This window comes from Eleutherodactylus coqui, chromosome 13, assembly GCF_035609145.1.
Source record: "Eleutherodactylus coqui strain aEleCoq1 chromosome 13, aEleCoq1.hap1, whole genome shotgun sequence".
Taxonomy (NCBI): Eukaryota; Metazoa; Chordata; class Amphibia; order Anura; family Eleutherodactylidae; genus Eleutherodactylus; species Eleutherodactylus coqui.
Genome location: NC_089849.1, coordinates 83,995,454 through 84,018,976, shown reverse-complemented (window position 1 = coordinate 84,018,976; position 23,523 = coordinate 83,995,454). Strand labels below are relative to the sequence as shown.

The 23,523-nt window shown below is 43.3% G+C and overlaps 1 long non-coding RNA gene across 1 annotated transcript; it reads left to right on the top strand.

Moving 5' to 3' along the window:
- Window positions 1-21,844: 21,844 nt before the first annotated feature.
- LOC136587986 (uncharacterized) lies at window positions 21,845-23,292 on the top strand. Its single transcript, XR_010787526.1, has 3 exons — window positions 21,845-21,888; window positions 22,200-22,241; window positions 23,260-23,292. It is a non-coding gene; the product is annotated as an uncharacterized lncRNA (long non-coding RNA).
- Window positions 23,293-23,523: the final 231 nt, after the last annotated feature.

Sequence of the window (23,523 nt, the reverse complement as noted above, 5' to 3'; positions counted from 1 at the left end):
GTGGTACCTCGGGATACTGGGGGGGGGGGGGGAGGGCAATGGGTTTGTTCTGTCCGTTTTGCTAATATAAGAATGTAAGTTTTTCAATAAAAATCTATTCGATTAAAAGTTGTTGTAATTATTTGGGATCACTGTAAGGTTTGGGAATGTTAATGTTTCCCTAGAATTAATTAAAGGAAGGCTGTCACGTCATTTTTGCTATATAAACCAATAAAGTGTAAGATGTGGGACCTGTTGCTGTTTAAACCGGTACTATTATTTCCTTGATTAGATGCCGCCATCCTGAGACGTGACCTTAATGCGCTTCCCACGCAGTATGCTAATGCTGGGTGACCTGTTCGATGTGTGATTCAGCTCCATCTCTGGTCCGTGCTCTCTCTCACACCCGTCTTGTAAGCACCATCCCCTGGAGTGAAGATTGACGTCTCCAACTCCGGCTGCTGTAGACATCTTGCATTTAGGCCTCATGTCCACGGGGAAAAGAAGAATTAAAATTCGCAGCGGATTTTAACTCTTCACCCGCACGCGGATCCGCGGCCCCATAGGAATGCATTGACCACCCACGGGTAGATAAATACCCGCGGATGGTCAATAAAAGTGAATTAAAAAAATCATGGAGCATGAAAAAAAATGGACATGCTCCATTTTAGTGCGGGTCTCCCGCGGGGACGGGTCCGCGGGAGACCCGCGCCTGAATTACACTCACCTGCTCCAGGCGATGCAGATCTAACTTCCTTCGCGGCCGGATCTTCTTTCTTCGGCCGGGCGGATGTGCCCGGCGCATGCGCGGCACGCAGCCGGCGAGCCGAGCACATCCGCCGGGCCGAAGAAAGAAGATCCGGCCGCGACAGAGAGAAGATCAAGCTGCAAAGAAGGGAAGATCCATGGAGAATCCGTAGCGGGCCTGATTTTCCCCGTGGACATGAGGCCATAGAGTTTTCAGTGCATGTGCCGCACTGAGGCATCAGATGCCTGTGCAGTGACTTACTCTCAGGCCAGCACGTCATAAATGACTTCATGCACTGGTACTGCTCGCATCGTGGCACCATTGGCTGTGAAGCAGCAAGAAAAGCAGCACATAAAGTTGAAATCCAGTTTATGATAGATCTGACACTACCAATTTGTTGTCCTGCTCCTATAACGGTTTTTACCCACTAGCGTTTTTTTTAATATTAGAAAGTTCCATTGAAAAAAACTCAGCGATATAGCAGTGTTAAAACAAAACAAAACACTAGTGGGTAAAAGCCCCAACAGCGATGTAAGAGAGGCCTATTTACACACAACGATTATTGCTGAAAATTCGGTCAAACGGCTGAATGACGGTTTTAAGGTGAGCATAAAATCCATTGTTCAGCTGGAGAGAAGATAACACGCACCGCAGGCTGTGTTCTCCACGGAAGTCGGAGATTACATTGTATTCTGCGGACAGCCCGTGCAAGAACAATAGAGCTGTGTGCAGAGCTCAGATCACATGTTGTGCTCTGCAAGCAGCTCCTGGAAGCCCTTTTACATGCAAATGAAGCTGATAAAGTGTTAATGGACATTAGTGTCCATTAGCACTTTATGCAACACGATCGCTAAAACTGTCAATCTTTCAATCATTTGAAAGATTGTCTTTGCATGTAAATGGGCCTTTAGACCGAAACCTTGTTTGCTTAGATAGAACAAGAGGTGAAGAAAGTTAGTCTAAATATTTTCGTACACATTAATACTGTGATGCCACCTTCAACAGGATCCACCAACAAATATCTAGCATGCATAAAGGGGACCTACCAGAAGAAACATCTACATTTGTGTTTCAGCTTCAGAGAGATTTAATACTGCGCAAGTCTAGTGGCCCAGCAGGTAATACAGGACACTAGCAGCACACTTGTTCTGTCTCACCTTTCTATATGCCGTCCCTGGATGCAGATGGTGCCGTCTGTGGGAGAGACCCTGTGTCTTCCCCCTCTGCTCTAAGCTAGAGTTCATCACTGACGTCAGCTGGCCTCTCATTGGCTGACAGTCAAGTTTTATCTCACTGGTGCAGAGCCCCAAGGGTGGGAAACAAACATACGAGTACCTATGCAAGTGGGCAGGTAGTGAGAGAGGTGATAAAACGAAGCGACGCAGAGCAGTTAGCAGACTTAGCCAGGAGAGCGTAAGGAGAAGGTTGTGGTTTCCGTAATCGGCGAGGGGGAGTGTTCAGCGAAGTTATCTTCAGCCAAGGTCGAGTGTGGTGACAACCTGCTCCCTTGCTATTCTACAGAAGAGTTTCAGAAGTCCCTTTCAGAGGTGCATCTTCATCAAACAGTGAATTACAGTTACCCGGTGAAATCAAAGCCAGGATCAGCATATAGTCACTAGTCTCTCTGCTTCACAAGTACACCTTCAGTTAAGTCAAACTCAAACCTGTTCATCTAACTTCAATAGTGGGGAGAATTGTCTAATTCAATCAATCTTAAGTTAGTATTAGAGAGAGCATTGAAAATCAGAGAATCATCAAATCAATCTTACTGTATCTTGCCTGTCTTATATTGCATCCTTGTTCACCTAAGACAAAGCCCTCCACAGAAAGTTGTAAAGTTAACCTGTTGTTTACCAATACTAAAGTAATAAAACTGCTCACTCTCAGTTTACTAAACTATACTGGACCGGTCTCCGTTATTTCTGCATCATCATCATCCGGAGTGTCCACATAGTGTGTGGCGTCACCGTGACAACAAACGGCCTCTGGCAATATGAACTGTAAGTGTATTGGGGTGTTACAGGTACTCATTTTACTGACCTTGGAAGGATGGAAGACTGAGTCAACCTTGAGCTGCCTATCTGAAGCATGTGAGGATTGAACTATGCTGCTATGTCCGATCGGCGCACTAAAGCACCGTACCTCTAAACAGATGCAAAATTGTGTCCATTTAAAACTGCAAACACTCACAGAGCATTTGCACTCACAACTTGCACCTCTCCAGGCAATAAGGGAAAGACATTTGTCCCTTACTAACCAGGGAAGGTGGGGCAGCCCTACCTAAATGCAGGATAATTGTCCCGACAAGGATAGTCCCACTGTCTTCATCTGGGACCTGGCTATCTCTGACTAGGAGCCTGGAGAGATGCACTAAACACAGAACACAACACTGTTCACACACACTGAACACAGAACAGGACAGTTCACCACTCATGTCTGGCAACCTGCACAAACAGAACATGTCGCTGTTCACACCAACACACAAGGTTACACACACCACATAGAACAGGAGTGCACATAAAGCACATGTCTGGCCACTTGCACAGACATACCACACACATCCCTGTTCACACCAACATACATAGTTGTGCATACAATATATAACAGGAACCCCACCCAGAGCTCACATGCATACAGAAGGTAAACCATAGCTAGTCCAAATATCCTCACTCCACAGGGAAAGAGTCATCCACCATGCTGAGATATGGGGATCGGTGTCAGGCATCTCCCACCTGACACACACATATGATATCAGACGTCTGGAGGCCGCACCTGACAAGGGATAAGGAGAAACCTGCAAGCTCATACACCACAGAAACCACAAGGAGGGGAGGGACAGCAGGTGTCCAGACCGTCTTCAGGGAAGGAGAAAGAGACAATACAGACAAGCATGCAAACACCAGCTCTGAGTGGGATAAACACAGAGATACATAAAACGTAAGTTACTGGTATTTATCTGCAGCAGACAGGGGAATTGGCTGCTGGAGAATACCACACCCAGCCAGCTCAATTAATCCTGTGAAGGTGTGCGCAAGGAAACCTGTAGAACCACAGGTCCCAGACGCACAACCTTAACAGCTGCCTTAGCACTCTGCACCATAATTCCATCTGTGTCTATTTCTCCAGAAGTTACTTTCATTATTTGCAAAATATCCCTCCAAGTGGGATTGTAACTAACTGCAATATTATAAAGCTATTTTGCCAAACCCATAGGGATTAGTTTGTGGTGTAGGGATTAATAAGAGGAATTCTTTCATCTCCCCCGGCGTTCATGAGACATGTTGAGTTAGTCTCCTATCTGGCTGACCATTTGTACCAGGTATACATTGCTCCCTAACTGGGAATGCTGAAACCTGACAAACTGATTGTTCATCAGCCATTCTATCTGAATGCCAATCCCCTTATAATAAGCCATTTTTTCCAGTATATGTACCTGGACAACCACAGGCTTATCGCTTGGTTCATGACTTATGGGATATTACCAAGGTAATGGTCATAGGCACCCTATAGTGCCCAAACCCGCATACGTTGCTAAATCAAATCCTCCCCAAGTGCCACTTTGTTTTCAGCAATACGTATTATCGTCTTGGCACCCAGAAAATAGCTAAACACAGTTCTTGCAATATGAGGTCAATCTGTTGCTTTGTCCTCCTACAAGAAATGTTTGTTTGGCAGAGACGGCTCCTTTCAATTCTGTCTGAACAGAGAAGGGTGCAAGGTCTGTAACGAAAAATAACCAATAGCAAAGACCAAAGTGATATCTCTAGGACATGAAACACATTACAAATGACAGAAAGAAAGTGCTAGAACAAACAATGGAACCCACTACTATGAGGGCTCTGAGAACCTTTCTTGGATTAGTGAGTCATTGCATGGAGTGGATGCCATCTGTATCCTCCCTGATGCAGCCTTTCTTTGATGTATTGGCTGCCTGTAACAAAGGGCACCCATATGTGTTAACCGAAGAAGCACAAGAGGAGTTGAAAAAGTTGAAAGATGCTATTGTGTCGGCACCTGCATTAGGAATGCCTATGTTCCTCATCTTAACTCATTTTGTCATAAGGCACTTTAAAGGGGTATTTACCCAAAGCCATGGGGGAAAACCCACCCTTGGGGTATTACTCTACCTAACTTAATGTAGTAATAAAAGGCAGCCTGTCATGTATCAAGGCTGTAGCAGCTTGTGTTATACTCAAAGAAAAGGTTATATAGTGTTAGACCATGAATTGGTAATACAGATATCGCACGCTGGGCAAGAATTGCTGATGCAAGCAATGACAAAACATTTGTCAATGGCAAGACTAATGAAATAGGAGGTTGCTCTGTTAACACCTCCCAATGTAACTGTCAAGAGGTGTACAGCTCTAAATCAGCTACATTGCTTCCAAATGCTAATGATGAGAAAATGAAAGAAAGGGTATTATTGTATCTTGAAGCCACCGGAAGCTAGGGGTTTGACAGGAGAAATGCCCCTGTCACACCCCTAGCTCCAATTGGCGGAAGATTTAAAGGCCCTACAAGGTACACAGCCCCATGGCATGTCAGTGAGCCTTAGTATGTTAGCCGCCACTGATGTGCTGTACCCCTGTGACCCGGGTCCCTGTCACAGACCCTGCGCTGTTGGCTCCCTGCTTCAGGAAGTTGTGCTTCCTATGGGAGTCCCTTGCTGCAGTAGCCTCCCTTCTGTACTCATGCACTCAGCCCTCTTCTCGTCCGCCGTCTGTCAGTGTCTCCCCCCCTCCCCCCCCAGCCAGTGGCCTCTCAGAATCCAGCCGCGATTTGTATGTGAAATGGGTGGGGGTGGGGGGGGTTGTTGCTTTTGTGTGAGCCATGCAGTCCTCGGGAAGTGTGCGGCCAGTGGATGGGAGTATCTCTCCCCCTGGTCCTCACCCGGCTGCAATGTCAACTATAAGTTGCGTTGCGCTGCGTCGTGTTGCGTTTTTAACATTAGAAAGTCCCATTGACAATTGGAAACGCAGCGAATTCGCAGCGGAAAAAAAACGCTAGTGGGTAGTCACCCTAATTCATATATTTTTATTCTATAATGTTTTAAAACATTTTTTGTCACTTTTTTGTACATCTATATCCCCTATGTCATCATATAAGTCCTCTGAGGTCGTTTAAATTGTCTTTTTTTAAATTTCACACTTTTTCATAGGAGCCCCAGTTACAGGGTAAAACATCCCCCCTTAGTGACAGTAGTCACTGCCAGAGCTGCTCTTGGTCTGCTAGGACCCTACAGCTCTACTCTGCTAGGGGGCACCCGGTGTTCATGTGAATGCCATGCCGAATAGCGGAAGTAATATTTCCACTTTCTCTCTTCACTACAGATTGCTCATTTAGCACCATGTAGCCTGTAAAGGAGAAGGCAGAAGGAGATGACTAACAGCTGAGGACCTGAGCTGCTCCTGCTTGATTGCAGGAGCTTTAATCCTGCGTTGTACTTTTTCTATTGGCCGGGGTTAAAGACAAGGACCGAGCGCTGTATATTTACCGCTCTTGGTCCTTAAGGGGTTAAGTATTGATGAACATATCACCATGGTGAAGCTGAGCTCAAAGCACTCACTTAAGTGTGTATCCTGGCAGAAAACTCAACTGCGAATGTTTATAAAGATAGCCGTCACATAATATGGAATAGCAGAAACTATAATAGGTCCATCAGACATACAGAATTACATTATAACATAGGAAGTAAGGCTGGAAAAGGACATCTGTCCATCCAGTTCAGCCTGTTACCCTCCAATGTTGATCCAGATAAAGGCAAAAGAAACCCAATGAGGTAGAAGCCAATCTTCTTCATTTAGGGGAAAAAAATCCTTCCTGACTCCATTTTGTCAATCAGAATAATCCCCGAATCACCGACCCTTGAAGTTATTAATGATTGTAACATGTAATATTGTATCCACAAGAAAGACATCTGGGCCCCTCATGAACTCCTCTTCCTCTATCGAATTTGTCATTACCATGTCCTCAGGCAGAGAGTTCCATAGTCTCACTGCTCTTACCGTAAAGAACCCCCTTCTATGTCGGTGTAGAAACCTTCTTTCCTCCAGACATAGAGGGCTCCTCATTGTTACAGTCACAGTCCTGGGTATAAGCAGGTGATGGGAGAGATCTCTGTATTGTCCCCTGATATATTTTTGTTTAATCTGTTTACTGATTTTCACATAAAGATTACACCATCGTATTTCTGTCCCTGATATATTTATACATAGTTGTTAGATCGCCCCTCAGCCGTCTTTTTTCTAAACTAAATACCCCCAATTTTGATAACCTCTCTGGGTATTGTAGTCCGCCCATTCCATTAATTACTTTAGTTGCCCGCCTTTGTACCCGCTGAAGCTTTAATATGTCCTCCTTGAGTGGTAATCCCCAAAACTGTCCACAATATTCCATGTGTGGTCTGATGAGTGACTTGTAAAGAGGAAGGACCAAAACCCCCAAGTCCTTTCCCAAGTCAGTGTTCCCCAGTGGTTTCCCATTTACTGTGTAATGCTAACATGTATTTTCTTTGCCTATGTGCATAATTTAGCATTTATCAGTGTTAAACCTAATTTGCCACTTTTCTGCCCAAACCCCCAAGTTAGGGTGCATTCACACGAACGTATATCGGCTCGGTTTTCACGCCGAGCCGATATACGTTGTCCTGGTGTGCAGGGGGGAAGGGGGAGGATGGAAGAGCCAGGGCCAGGAACTGAGGCTCCTGCCCCCTCTCTGCCTCCTCTCCGCCCCTCTGCACTACTTGCAATGGGGAGAGGCGGGACGGGGGCGGGGCTAATTCACGGACTAATTCACGGAAAAAAGTGTTAAAAACAACGCTAAAACACTGAGGCAAAATGCTAATTTTTAGCATTTTGCCTCACTAAAAATGCAATAAAAGTGATTAAAAAGCCGTATGTACCCCAAAATGGTACCAATAAAGACTACAGCTCGTCTCGCAAAAAATAAGCCCTCATAGAGCTCCGTACATCACAAAATAAAAAATTTACAGGACTTTGAATGCAGCGATTTAGAAAAAAAAAGATTTCCAAAAAAAGGGTTTTTATTGCAGAAAAGTGGAAAAACCCCAAAAAATGTAAGAATTTTGGTATCGTTGTAACCGTACTGAGCCGCAGAAAAATGGATTGTGTCATTTATGCTGCATGATTAACGCTGTAAAAAAAAAATGTAATCTATGGCAGAATTGATGCGTTTTCTCTCCTTGCTATCATTAAAAAAAATAAAAGTTTTACAATATAGTCAATGTACTCAAAAATGACGCCGATAAAAACTACAGTTCGTCACGCAAAAAACAAGCCCTTATACGGCCGCGACGACGGAAAAATAAAAAAATTATGACTTTTGATAAATGGAGAAGAAAATCCGCCAAAAATCCATTCGTCCTTAAGCCCAAAATAGGCCATGTCATTAAGGGGTTAATGCCCCTTATGACCCCCATTAAGTGATAAATCCTCTAATGGCCCCATTTAATAATATTGCCCCTCATGGCCCTGTTTAGTAGTAATGCCCCTTTAACCCCTTGAGTGGCGGGTTTCTTACCCCCCTGTCGTGCCCATCAGGGCAGGTTTTTTAAATGGGCTATTCATTTAATTTCAACTAATTTTGCAGTCGCGTTCCAAGAGTCATAACTTTTTCATTTTTCCATTGACACGGCCATGTGAGCGCTTGTTTTTTGCTGGAGAAGTTGTACTTTTTGATGGTATCATTTTTGGGTATATATAATGTATTGCATAACTTTTGTGAAAAAATTTGTAGGGAGATTAGGGAAAAAAAGTAATACAAGTTAAATCACCCTCCTTTTGCCATATCTATAATAAAAAAATCTAAATCATAAAAGAAAAATACATATTTGGTATCGCCGCGTCCGTAAATGTCTGATCTATCAAAATAGTGCATTATTTAATCCCCACGCTGAACGTAATCCAAAAAAAAAAAAAAAAGAACACCAGAAATGCACTTTCAATCACCCTGTCTCCCAGAAAAAATGCAATAAAAAGCGATCATAAAGTCGTATGTATTCCAAAATGGTACCAACGTTAACTACAGGACATCCCGCAAAAAATGAGCCCTTGCTCAAGTACGTTGATGGAAAAATAAAGGAGTTATGATTTTTTAAGCGGGGGGAGGAAAAAAAGAAATGGGGAAAGAAGAAAAAAAGGGACCGTTTCATTAAGGGTTTAAATAATGTACTAACTTCCTTCTCTGGGTCATTACGACGCAGGGATACCACATGTGTGATTTTATTTTTAATTTTTCACAAAGTAAAGGGAGACAAGTGTTTTTAATTTTATTTATTTTATTTTTTTTTAACTTTTTTTAAAATTTTTGTCCCTTTAGTGGAGTTCCACAGAGACCCATCAGGACTCCCTGATCACATTCTGGGGGGAAGGGGGGGTCCGATGGTGACAGCCCTTTACATGCTGCAGTGACAGCCCTTTACATGCTGCAGTGACAGCCCTTTACATGCTGCAGTCACATAGACTGCAGCATGTAAAGGGTTAACACAGCAGAGATCGGAGGTTTTCTCTGATCTCTGCTGTAAGAGCTGGTACCTAGCTGTCCTCTGGCAGCCAAGCACGAGCTCTCCCTGCCACAGAGACCATCGGCTTGCTTCTGACAAGCCGATGGTCTCTATAGCAACCTGTAAACAAAGCAGGACATTAGAAGCGGAGATTGCCGGCATATCGGCAATATCTTCTGCTTCTGTCATAGCCCTTGCTTTGTTTTCTGTGGGTCTGTGCAGGCAGAGCACAATGTCACAGCTTGTGGCATTGTGCTCTGCAGCTCCCATAGCGATACATAGCCCGGAAACCTTCCGGGCTATATCACTATGAGCAGTGGAGCTCGCCCCGGAAAATTTCCGGGTGTGCCACTCAAGGGGTTAAATCATAATGCCCTATTGCCCCTCATGGCCCCATTTATCAGTAATGCCCTTTATAGCTATTACAATTAATAAAGCAGCTATCCTTGCCTGCATCGATCCTCTTGCTGTTGGCCTCTGCAGTCCGCACACCTGGTCTCTGCTACATCCAGGTAAAGTGATTGCTACAGCCAGTACCCAGCCTCAGGATTATAGAGGATGGAAAATCGTCATAGCAATCAGGTTTTTGTCACATGATTGGCCTACCTGAGAGTAAACTGGGAAACAGTAGCATGGACTGCAAAAGCTGGGAGGGAAGGAGCGATGCGAGTGAGGGGAGTATAGCTTGTTCTGTATTTTTATTGCAGCGCATTTCCACTAACAGTGGATAATAATAGGGGCTAGCGAAAGGCCTATGATGTAGGTTGGAAGGGGTCATTTATTAAAGGAGCCCACTGGAGTCTGCAATGGCATCTGTATTTAATTCGAGGAGTGACCTGAGGTCTGAGACCACCTTGGGGTTTTCTACTTTCAAGCCTGATAGCCTGTATGGTAACGTTGTTTGTGTTCGTCCCCCCCAGATTTTATCCATGATTTGGCTCCTATGATCAGCGCGACACATCAGAGAATCAGTACAGCTTGAAGAGAAGAGACTGACAGCCAAATCGAGGGGCGATTACTCCCTACTGATCCTCCTCGACCTTTCTGCAGCGTTTGACACTGTTGACCACAAACTCCTCCTCAGTATGCTACGCTCCATTGGCCTAAAGGACACTGCCCTCTCCTGGTTCTCCTCTTACCTATCTGACCGCTCTTTCAGTGTCTCCTTTGCTGGCTCTACCTCCCCTCCTCTTCCCCTTGCTGTTGGGGTCCCCCAGGGCTCAGTCCTTGGCCCCCTTCTCTTCTCTATCTACACAGCCCCTATTAGACAAACCATCAGGAGTTTTGGCCTCCAATACCACCTGTACGCTGATGACACCCAGCTATACACCTCTGCCCGTGACATCTCTGCACCCTTCCTCCAAAACATCACTAACTGTCTGTCCGCTGTCTCTAACACTATGTCCTCTCTCTACCTAAAACTAAACCTCTCTAAAACTGACTTACTGGTATTTCTGCCCTCCACTAACCGACCTCATCCTGACATCTCCATCTCAGTGTGAGGCGCCACCATAACTCCTAGACAACATGCCCGCTGCCTTGGGGTCATATTTGACTCTGATCTCTCTTTTGCCCCCTACATCCAATCTCTGGCCCGAACATGTCAGCTGCACCTCAAGAACATCGCAAGAATCCGCTCTTTTCTCACTGTGGAGACGTTAAAAACGCTTATTGTCGCCCTCATCCACTCCCGGCTCGATTACTGCAACTCGTTGCTGATCGGCCTCCCCTGCACCAGACTCTACCCTCTCCAATCCATCCTGAATGCGGCAGCCAGGCTCATCTTCCTGTCCAGCTGCTACTCGGACGCCTCTGCCCTGTGCCAGTCACTGCACTGGCTGCCCGTTAAATACAGAATTCAATTCAAACTCGCTACCTTCATCCACAAAGCCCTCCACAGCGCAGCGCCCCTCTATATTGCCTCCCTCATCTCAATCCATCAACCAGCCCGGGCTCTCCGCTCTGCTAATGAAACCAGACTGAGTGCCCCTTTCATTCGAACTTCTCATTCCCGCCTCCAAGACTTCTCCAGAGCACCGGTCCTCTGGAACGCACTACCAAAGGCTACCGGAGCAATCCAGGACTCGCAGAACTTCAGGCGTGCTCTAAAAACGCACCTCTTCAGGGAGGCATACCGCATTCCCTAAACAAACCTCTCTGTACTCCGCCTGATAACATGCTCCCTGACCTACTGACTGCAATCCCTGCTAGCCATCATAAACCGCTCCTGCAGTCACACCGTTTCTGCCGTCACACGGCTAAATGTCTGACCATTGTCTGTGTATAACATCGCTCACACTTCGCCATACCGGGCACATCTCCAACCCCTTTACCCTCTGTATCACCCCATTACTTGTAGTATGTAAGCTCGTTGGAGCAGGACCCTCACTCCTATTGTTTCCATCAATTGATTACTATGTAACCGTGGTTCTGTAATGTTTGTACTTCTGTCTTTCTGTATTCCCTCTGTCTATGTAAGCGCTGCAGAATATGTTGGCGCTATACAAATAAAGTTCATTATTATTATTATTATTAACACCAGCGCCAACTGCAGTACAGAGAGAGAACCACTGGGGTCACCCTCCGCAGCCTCCACAACCTATTAAATCTGGAGTTTAAGACCATCTTTATTCATGTGCCTTATTAGGTTATATGGACATCACAGAGGGACTTCCTCGGAGACCTCCTCTATAAGTCAGAGTTCCTAAAGGGGCTTTACAAGTAATAAGGCATTGGTGGCATTGGGCGTTGGGGTGGAGTCATGTGGGTGATTAGGAGAGGGGCAGGGCAACGAGAGGAGAGAAATCTCCTGCTGCCTCCCCGCTGAGACCTAACGATATTAGCTCCCATATGTGCGAGGATGAGTGTCGGGCATTGTTTGTCCGACACTTGTCCCGTCTAAATCAGCCTTTAGCCTTACAGACATTCTCCATCCCTGCAGTCCATGGCCGCTTCCTTATGTACTTTACAACCTTTCAGTATATGCACACAGCAGTCGGTTAGATTGTTCTCAGCAGAGGTGTAACTTGAAGGTTCTGGGCCCCAATGCAAAATCTGTAATAGGGCCCCCAAATACAATGGTTTATTCATAGTACTGGGCTCCCTATATGGAGAAGAGAGGCCTTATGGGCCCCCTAAGGCTCCTGGGCCCGAGTGCAACCGCATCCCCTGCATCCCCTATAGTTACACCCCTGGTTCTCAGTATATACACATAAAGGGGAGGTAGATTTTCCTCAGTATACAAATCATTTCCCAAGGCTTTATGCTTTCTGACTAAAGAACTATCTCATGTATTGTGGATTTTCACACGGGTTTTCATGCTTAGAATTGAATATTGAAGTTGCAACCCCTTTACTTTTCCTATTTAGGACGTAAAGAATGGCTGTGCAAATGTCATTTTTGTACAACACCGGGAAGTTAGACGATTAGTTGCGAGTCACTATGTCAGTGAGTCAGTCTGTGAGGGCTCTCACATATGTATTTATATATATATTTATATATATATCCCTCTAATGCACATAAAGTCCCACCTGCCCTATGTGGTTTCTGTATTATCGGCATATATGAGTGATGGTCATGGATCTCTCAGTGTTATAATTGCTAGACATAGCCACACAATTACAGTCTATTCAAATAATGACATTGTTGCCCATTGTACAAGGTTTGGGGGGCTGAGGGGGGTTTAGAGACCACTTTGATTATACAGAATATGATTGGCTGCTCAGGCTCTATTGGTCCCTAACAGCTGCAGTGTGTGATGTCACGGAATGTTGTGGCTGTTGGCCCCTCCCTCTTTCATTATGTCCATTATGACATCACACAGGTTATATAAGGAGCTGCAGCGCCAACATTCCATAGAGCGTTGCAGTTGGTGTTGGAGGTAAGTCCGCTATATGTGAAGCTCCTGTATTGTCTTTCACTATCTTCCATCTTGGGTCCTCTTCTTCAGTTGTGATCACTTCTTTCCATTCCCTCCTTTTCCAGTAAATCCATCTGTGTTGTAAATGTACAATGTGACATTATGGGGTGCGGGTACACGTTGTTATATAAATGTGGCAAGTGTTAGCATGTCATCCAGCCCGCCATAATGCTTGTAGGGAACGTGATATCCACTATAAGCATCATCTAAGTTCTGGTGCTTTTAGTTTAGATGATATGGAGTCCGGTGAGCCTCTTTTCTTTCTCACCTGCTTGCACGTTCCTGCGGTGTCCCCGTCACAGTCAGCGCACAGCAAGTTTGCCTCTTTACAGAAGGCTGTGAGCGCGCTCTCAGAGATGAATGGGTTAATATTTATACGTATTATTAGTATTGATATCTATCAGATATTAGACATGGATTCTACTGTTTTTCACCATGTTGCTGGTGGTACAGTGGTTGATGGGTTGTCCACCATACTTGGGGTCTGGTTGATGGGCTGTCCACCATACTTGGGGTCTGGTCGGTGGGCTGACAACCATACTTGGAGTCTGGTCTGTGGGCTGTCCACCATACTTGGGGTCTGGTCTGTGGGCTGTCCACCATACTTGGAGTCTTGTCGTTGGGCTGTCCACCATACTTGGGATCTGGTCGGTAAGCTGTCCACCATACTTGGAGTCTGGTCGGTGGGCTGTCCACCATACTTGGGGTCTGGGTTCACTTCAGTGGAGGGTTTTGTCTTTCCTCTGACCAACATCCAGTAGTTACATGTGATAAGTACGGAGTGTGATACTCATTTACCAGCTGCGGACAGTGGAGCCTATGATGCCTGTTTTCAGGGTTCAGTTTCAGTTGCAGATTATAATTGTATCTAGTTGATGCTTATTTGTATATCCCCTATTGCCTAATTATAACCTCCCTCACTATATTACTGACTATGGTTGATTCAGATTCTATTAGGCCACATTCACACTTGGCAGATTTAGTCTAGTTCTATATGGGCAATCGCAATTTTGCTGTGAAAATATCGTGCCAAAATTACAACTTTTTTCCTGCGTTTTTTGAGCGTCAGCGCTGCTTCTTCTAACAAACACATCGCTGTCACTTGTAATTCTTTCACACGTTTTTTTTCGCTCAATTTTGCCGTGATTTTTTAGCAGGAAAATCAAAAGGACTTTCTAATGTAAAAAACACATCGCATCGCGTGAAGATCGCAAGTTCGTTCTTTGTGATGCGATAAAAAGGAGGCTCCATTGAGAAGCATGGGAAATAGAAAAGAATGCCAAACTAGAAAGATAGGACATGCTGCGATTTTTGTTCTCACCATATTGTATGAGTGAAAACATTGCAAATGTAAAGGAAACCATTAAAAAAGATTGATTTCCTAATTCTGCATTTTTACTCACTCTTGTGTTGTGCAAAAATCGTGTGATTTTCTCGCCCCATGTGAAACCACCCAAAGGGCTCCTTCCCACTGGCGATATAAGCACGCGATTTCCATGCAATGAGAGAGTGAGTGAAAACGCAGAATTATGAAACCAATGATTTCCAATGGTTTCCTTCACATTTGCAATGTTTTCCCTCATGCGTCTGCAGCTCTGCAGAAATCTGTCCTGCACTGTCTTTCCCTGCATACCTGCTTGCTTTTATTCATTGTTATGTGGTCTCCAAGCAACCTGTGAACTATCTGCCTACAAATCCGCGCCCATCCGCAATTACATTGAGTGATTTGAACGCTCCTATAGAGATTAATGGAGTCTGTCTGCCCAGAATCTGCGCTAAAATAGAGCCTGCTGCGATTTTTTTTTTTGCTCGAAAAAATTGCAATTCCCGTCATCACGTCTGTTTGAAGCTGCAGAACTCAATGCCTTCTAATGAGTGAATATTACAACGGATCGTCTGTGCGGGGGCCGATAATAGTTTCCGCTATTCAAATCTGTTTGCACGCAGACAGCCTCAGTCAGTGAGTGAATCAGTCTGTGAGGGCTTTCGCCTTTATATATATCGATTACCCCCCTCTATTGCCTATACAATCCCCTGTCCTGCCCTATGTGGCTTCTGTATTATCACCATATATTAGTGGTCGTGGATCTATCAGTGTTATAATTACTAGACATGATCACACAATTAAAGTCTATACAAATAATGAGATTGTTGCCCATTGTACAAGGTTTGGTGGGCTGGGGTGGAATTTAGAGATCATTTTAACTATACAGAATATGATTGGCTACTCGGGCTCTTCTGATCCCTAACAGCTGCATTGTGTGATGTCACGGAATGTTGTGGCTGTTGGCCCCTCCCCTTTTCATTATGTACATTATGACATCACACAGGTTATATAAGAAGCTGCAGCGCCAACATTCCATAGAGTGTTGCAGTTGGCGTTGGAGGTAAGTCTGCTATATGTGGATTATGGGTTGCGGGTACACGTTGTTATATGGAGGCAGCAACTGTTAGTATGTCACCCGGCGCACCCGAATGCTTGTAGGGAACGTGATATCCACTATAAGCATCATCTAAGTTCTGGTGCTTCTAGTTTAGATGATATGGAGTCCGGGAAACCTCTTTTCTTTCTCACCTGCTTCCACGGTCCTGCTGTGTCCCCATCAGAGTCAGCGCACAGCAAGTTTACTTTTTCACAGAAGGCTGTGAGCGCACTCTTAGAGAAGAATGGGTTAATATTTATACCTATTATTAGCATTGATATCCACCAGATATTAGAGATGGATTCTACTGTTTTTCACTATGTTGCTGGTGGTACAGCTATCCATCATCCAACCATCCAAAATTTCCACATCCATCCTCCACAATTACATTCTATAGAGATAACAATTTCGCCCCATGTACAAGGTTTTGGCGGCTGGGGGAAGAATTTACAGACTAATTTATCCATATGAAATTTGATTTCCTGCACGGCCTTGTCTTGTCCCTAATTGCTGCTTGTGATGTCATCAAATGTTGTTGGCTCCTCCCCCACATAGTATGACATCATGTACATTATATAAGGAGCTGCTGAGCCAACATTGCATTGAGGATTGTAGTTGGTTGGAGGTATGTCCTCTGTATCTGGAGCCCCTTTGTGTCCTTCTTTATTTTCTAGCATGTCCATAGCTTTCCTTGAGGTCACGGTCGAGGTTGGGGATGCTCTGTTATAGAATAATGGCTGACCCTCGTACCAAGATTTTCACTATCTTATTTACTCTTTTACAGTTTTGAGAGAGAGAGAGAGAAATAGCGAGTTAATTACTGAGAAAGAATTAAAGCAAGCATATCCAGTTAGGATGTAAGTATCTTATTGTATAACCCTTGCATGAAATGTAGATAAATAGATGGACACTACAAAAACAAGTGTGACGGGGTGCAACCTACTTATGGCAAAAAAACAGGATAATGGCAACAAAAACAAACAGTCCATAAGGAAGAACCTGGTGCGCCCTCAGATATCACAAACGTATAACACATTTTATTAAAGTCATACAAAGTTACCGTAAAAACCATGTATGTGCGTACGTGATCTGCAAGGATGGATTCAGAACCAAATTGGTTCAGAGTGCCCTCCACATGGATGAGCGGCCTAGAGAATGCCACAGAGAAATCCCACAGACCGTAGCTCTGCTGCCACCAGCTTGTGTTCTTCCAGCAGTGGTTGCAAGGTGTTTGTTCTCTGATGTTTCTCATCTGACACGCCAATGTCCATCTATTCATCCATCAGTATCAGAAGTGCTGCCTGTATCTGGAAAATGATGGCGGGCACTGATGTTCCTCAATTATATACCCTGTATTAGAAGATGATGTGCAAGATACTCACCCTCTTTACTCTCCAATAGGACCCAGGAGGAGCAAGTGGCGGGGGTCTCCCTGGAACCAGCTTATTATGATCTGTATGCTGATGAGGAGCCACAGGAACAACTTATAGATTTCGTGCAAAAGATGTAAGTATTTCACTGTAGGACCCCCATGATAGTGACTGTTACCACAATATCTGGTGCTGTTCTTCACAGACATAACCCCACATTCATCAGATAATCACATGTCAGGGACAAGGGGGGCCATAGATAACACAGTGATAAGAGCGGGAATGTAGAGGGACATATTACACAAATATCAACTATTACCCAGGAGCCCCTATTATCATGTTACTTTTCTTCATTGTTCTTTTGGAAGGGGAGAGAAGCCGATAACACTGACTGGCCATGGCATGTCAATCACACAAAGTAGACCTTCATACAGTCACCAGAAAATGTCAGCTGCAATCTGATTAGTTGTTACTGAAAATTCCTTGTTTATAATTCTTTCTTTTTCTTCTCCCACAGGTGGCTGGATACCATTGAAAATAAAAACACCGTCTATTACAGGTAATTATCTGCTAGTATGACAACCCTATTGTTCTAGAGTTATTGAAATAGCTGTTTTTCTCTTTTTTAATTCTCCTCCTGATAAAAGGACAGAAAGGACTGACATTTCATTAGTAACCCCCATCTACCCCCAAAATGGTGCACTTAATGTAATCAAATGATCCCACAATAATAAATTATAGTTATTAGAACATAAAGATGCAAAAAGATCAAAAATAGATGCTTCCTGAAAGCCCAAAACAGGCCGATCCTTAACACTACAGGACGTACATTTACATCCTGCAGTTTCAGGGTATGTAAGTAGGGGGATTGCACAACAGCTCTGATAAGCTATGCTGCTGATCAGAGCTTTTGACCTTTTAAATGCCTTGATTAATATTTGGGTGTCCTGCACTGCCCTCCTTGCAGTGAGTTGTGTGGTTGCCACGGCAACTTGGGTCCCTCTGAAAAGCCCAAGGGCTTCTATTGCAAATTGCCTATCAAGCCGTGATGGTGGAGTTGTTTGATAGATTACCTGTCAGATCGCAGTGGGATGTAATACTATGGCATTACATCATACTGCAGGATCTAATCTACAGTTCTTGTCCCTTAGGGGTACAAAAAATGTAAAAAATAGTTTAAAATAGTTTTAGCAATTATTACAAAAAATAAAAGGTAATAAAAGTAAAAAAAAAAAAAATTCATATATGTATAAAAAAAAAACTAAGCAATAAAATAAAAAAACATATTTGGTATCGCTGTGTCTGTAAAAGTCCGATCTACCAAAGCAATGCATTATTTACCCCGTATGGGGAACGTCGACAGAAAAATAACAGAACTCCAGAATTGCACTTTTTTGAAAATGTAAAAATAAAAGCGATGCAAAAGTCATATGTTCTCCAGAATGGTACCAATAGAAGCTGCAGGATGAGCACAACTATGAGTCAATGGGAAAATAAAAAAGTTTTGGCTGTCAGAAGATGGGGGCAGAAAATAATTTAAAAAAATGAAATATCTTTGGAAAAAAAAATAAAAGTAGTGCAGAAAAAAAAACTATATAAGTTCAGTATCGTAGTAATCGTACCGACCCATACAATAAAATGATCAGGTCATGTTTGTTGCATTGTGTACACCGTATGAACAAGATCCCACCCGAGAGATGGTGGAAGTTCATTTTTTTCCATTTCCCTCCTCTTAGAATACTTTAAAAAGTTTTTCAGTACATTATATGGAACATAAAGTAGTAGCATTGAAAAAAACGTGTCCCACAAAAAACAAGCCCTCATACAGCGACGGCGATGGAGAAATAAAAGAGTTAGGATTTACTATAAGAGGGAGGAAAAAACAAAAATAGAAAAAAAAAGAGGGCCGCACCCTTAAAGGGTTAACCCTGCCACCTATATGTTTTTGTTATGTGTACTGTTATATTATCCTCTGGCCCAATTAGCCACCAGAACTAAATATATATATATATATATATATATACATATATATATGTATATATATATATATATATATGTTATGTGTTGTTCAACAGAGACGAAGACGAGGAGGAGGAAGATAGTGAAGAACCCTCCTACGATGAGGCATATATGGATGAACCGGATGACATCACCATGTAAGTACAGAATCATCTCCTATAGGCTTGTTGTATAAATACACCATATATCACACAACACTATATATATATATAATATTTATGTATTGTTTAATAGCGATGAAGATGAAGAACATCCTAATAATTATGCGTACCTCGACGATTCTGACATCGATCTGTAAGTACCACATCCTCTACGATGGGCTTATTGTACACACCATATATGACACAACATTACACCTAGTTCATTGATAATGACTTGTATTATCCAGACAGTAATAAATAACATGGCGGTATACACTGGATATCACATAGATGATGAGTCGGGTCGGTACACAGGACACATTCACAGGATGACTGGATAGGACTTATGTTAGCATACGATTATTATTGCCGTTGGGTGGCGCTCTTGTGCTGCACATTACAAGACATGGCACCATTAGTTCAGTCATGGATATCCACACATTACAAGGGGAAGAATGTATTTAGAGTCTGTGGCCAGTTTTCTGTTGGGAAAAAAATGGCTAATTTTACAGCACACTGAACTGAACAAAAATCGTGATGTTTTATATTTTTTCACCTCAATCACCACTTTAAAAAAAAAAAAATGAGACTAGCAAAAGGGAAGTTCAACTGCCTGAGAGCTTTACTATGATTTATGCCAAAACCTGGCATAAGTTATGGAACAAATCTGTAGCAGCTGACAGCTGGCATAGACTCCACATTCTGACGCACAGATTGGCCAGAGATACGCCAACTTTAGTAAGAAATGTTCGCCTTTTAATATATTTGGCGCACTTTGGATTTAGACTGACATATACAGCAACGTACATTTCCCCAAATGTGTGTGACTAGTTCCATGTAGAACCATGTATCAGAGACAAGATGGGTATAGATGATTTTAATGGAGGGTTGTCCATCTTGTGGTGATGGCGTGGGGTACGAACGGCTCTGATAGACATCTATTCATCCATCATTTTCCGAAGTGCTGCTTGCATCTGGAAAATGATGGCGGGTGCTGATGTTCCTGAAGTGTAGTAGGGAGACGATGTCCTATATTTCCTAGATTGTCACCATCTTCTTTACTCTCCAATAGGACCCAGGAGGACGAAGTGGCGGAGGTCTGCCCGGATTTTGCATTTTTTGAAAATTGTGCTGATGAGGAGCCAGAAGAAGATTTTAAAAACTGCTGGGAAGAGATGTAAGTATTTTACTGTCGGACTACCATGAGAGTGACTGTTACCACAATACCTGGTGCTATTCTTCACAGACATAACCCCACACTCATCAGATAATCACACGTCAGGGACAAGGGGCCATAGATAACACAGTGATAAGAGTGGGAATGTAGAAGGAAATATAACACAAATATCAACTATCACCCAGGAGCCCCTATTATCATGTTACTCTTCTTCATTGCTGTCTTGCAAGGCAATAGAAGCCGATAACACTGACTGACCATGGCAACTCAATCATACAAAGTAGACCTTCATAGTCACCAGAAAATGTAAGCTGCAATCTGATTGGTTGTTACTGAAAATTCTTTGTTTTGTCTGTTCTAGATTCTTCTTCTCGCACAGTTGGCTGCAATATACGGAGGACAACCGAGTTGTGTATAACCGGTAATTATCTTCTAGCATGATAACCCTATTGTTCTAGTGGTTTTGGATCTGCTGGGTTTTTTTTTGTTTTAATTCTCCTCCTAAAAAGGAAAGGGATAACAGTTCATTTGTAACCCCCATCTATAGATTATCTTTTTATACAATTATATTATCCTCTGGTCTCATTAGATGGCAGAACTAAATGTATATATATGTTATGTGTTGTTCAACAGAGATGATAACAACGAGGAAGTTGGGGAAGAACCCTCCTACTACGAGGCAGTTATGAATGAACCGGATGACATCCCTGTGTAAGTACAGAATCATCTCCAATGGGCCTATTGTATAAATACACCATATATCACATAACAGTGGCAGCACTATATTTATATATAATGTTTATGTATTGTTTATTAGCGATGAAGATGAGGAAGATCAGTCTAATTATGAATACCTGGACAATTCTGACATCGATCTGTAAGTACCGCATCCTCTACGATGGGCTTATTGTACACACCATATATGACACAACATTACACCTAGTTCATTGATAATGACTTGTATTATCCAGACAGTAATAAATAACATGGCGGTATACACTGGATATCACATAGATGATGAGTTGGGTCGGTACACAGGACACGTTCACGGGATGACTGGATAGGACTTATGTTGGTATATGGATTATTATTGCGGTTGGGTGGCGCTCTTGTGCTGCACGTTACAGGACATGGCGCCATTAGTTCAGTCATGGATATCCACGCATTACAAGGGGAAGAATTTACTTAGAGTCTTTGGCCAGTTTTCTGTTGGGAAAAAAATACTAATTTTACAGCACACTGAATTGAAAAGTGATGTTTTATATTTTTACACCTCAATCACCACTTTTATAGAAAAAAAATCAGAAAAAGCAAAAGGAATGGAATAACAGATCATTAGTAACCCCCATCTATAGATTTTCTTTTTGGCCTTACAATTATATTATCCTCTGGTCTCATTAGATGGCAGAACTAAATGTATATATATGTTATGTGTTGTTCAACAGAGACGAAAATGAGGAGGAGGAAGATGATGTAGAATCCTCCGGCCACGAGACATCTGTGGATAAAGAATCCTCCGGCCACGAGACATCTGTGGATGAAGAATCCTCCGGCCACGAGACATCTGTGGATGAATCAGATAACATCCCAGTGTAAGTACAGAATCATCTCTAATGGGCTTATTGGGATACATGATGAGATGGATCTCATTGTAGGACCCCGCATCAGTGATTGTTACCTCACTATCTGGGCTCACCCCCTGGATATCCCCCACACTCCCTCATCAGAAATCACACTTCAGAGACAAGGGTCGGGTGATGAAAGGGAATTAATGCGAATAACCTCTCATGCAAGCATTCCATCATCAGTTCATGGTATGCCGTAGACGGCCATAGAATACAATGTTTTAGTTTTTGTTTTGGGACGTTTGGTTTTATCATCTTATACATTTTTTTTCCAGCAGCAGAAGCAGCCGACCCCTCGGACGATGGGCCAGATTCACCAGGTAAATACAAATTCATTTATTCTTTATGTCTGACGGTATTTTTTCTGTGAGGTTCATGGAGGTAGGGTAATAAAACTTCGGTTATGCTCACATTTGCTTGCATTGGGGATGGGGATTTTGTTTTTTTGCTCTATTATGGGAACAGGAGAACAGAATCTTCAGCAAAACGGTTCCTTTTTATAAAAGAACCATATGGCGGTGAGCTGACCCCATTGACTATAATGCGGTCGGTTCAGTTGCTGTCATCCGGCAGCATTTTACCGGACATGCAGCATTTCTTTGTCCAGCGTTTCATGTGTGATCTGCGCCAGCGGCTCCGAACAGAGACTGGCACTGATGTGAACAAAGCTTTATAGCTTTATTCTCTCCCTACATTTGTCTATGTACAGATTAGAGGTAATGGTGATCCAATGGTTATTGGGTACCTGTATTGTGCTCAGTGTATACTACTGTATACGGGAGTTATATGTTGTGCAGGTATATGAACATATAATGACCAGTAGTGATAAGTGAACTTTTCAAAAGTTCACTGAATTTCAGCATAAAGTTTGGTTCATTCCAGATTAGTTTGACCTGAACTGGAACTTCACCAATACCCCTAAAACTAGTGTATAACCGTGGTGGAGGTTCAGCTGAAACAAACCACCCGAGATTCAGGTTCACGCTAAACCGAACTTTTAGTGACATTTAACCCAAAACAGGGTTGGACTGTTTCAGTTCACTCATCACTAATGAGCAGATTCATGTTCAGTAGCTAAAATCACAACTTACCAAGATAAGGATAAGTACATCTAGTCCATGTAGGGAAGGATAATGGGGGTCAAGCAGCCCCTGAACCCTCACATTGGTTTATTGTATTGCCTGGAGTTGAAGCTGCACTGCACTTCTGGCTTCGGCACCCACTAAACCTCCCCAACCCTCCATCCTCTGGTATGAAACCTGTTTTCTAGTTACTACTGTTCCCATAAGACTTGTCTCCTCTCAGGAATGTCTCACACTTGTTTTCTTCTTTATTTAGAGCCATCCGAGGACTATTCTGCTGTTGCAAGCCGAGAACATTAGATGACAACGGCTAGAGCCTCTCCCTCCCCTCCCCCCTCCCCCTCCCCCTCCCCCATATCCTTCTCCTTTCCCCACTCCCATAACCCCCTCCCCATACCCATCAGATAATCACATTTGGGAGAGCATAACGTGGAATAAACTTTCACACATTCATTCAACACTTGGCATCATTGGTTTGTGTTTCTTCCTTATTTAGATACTTCAGAAAAGTACTTTGCAC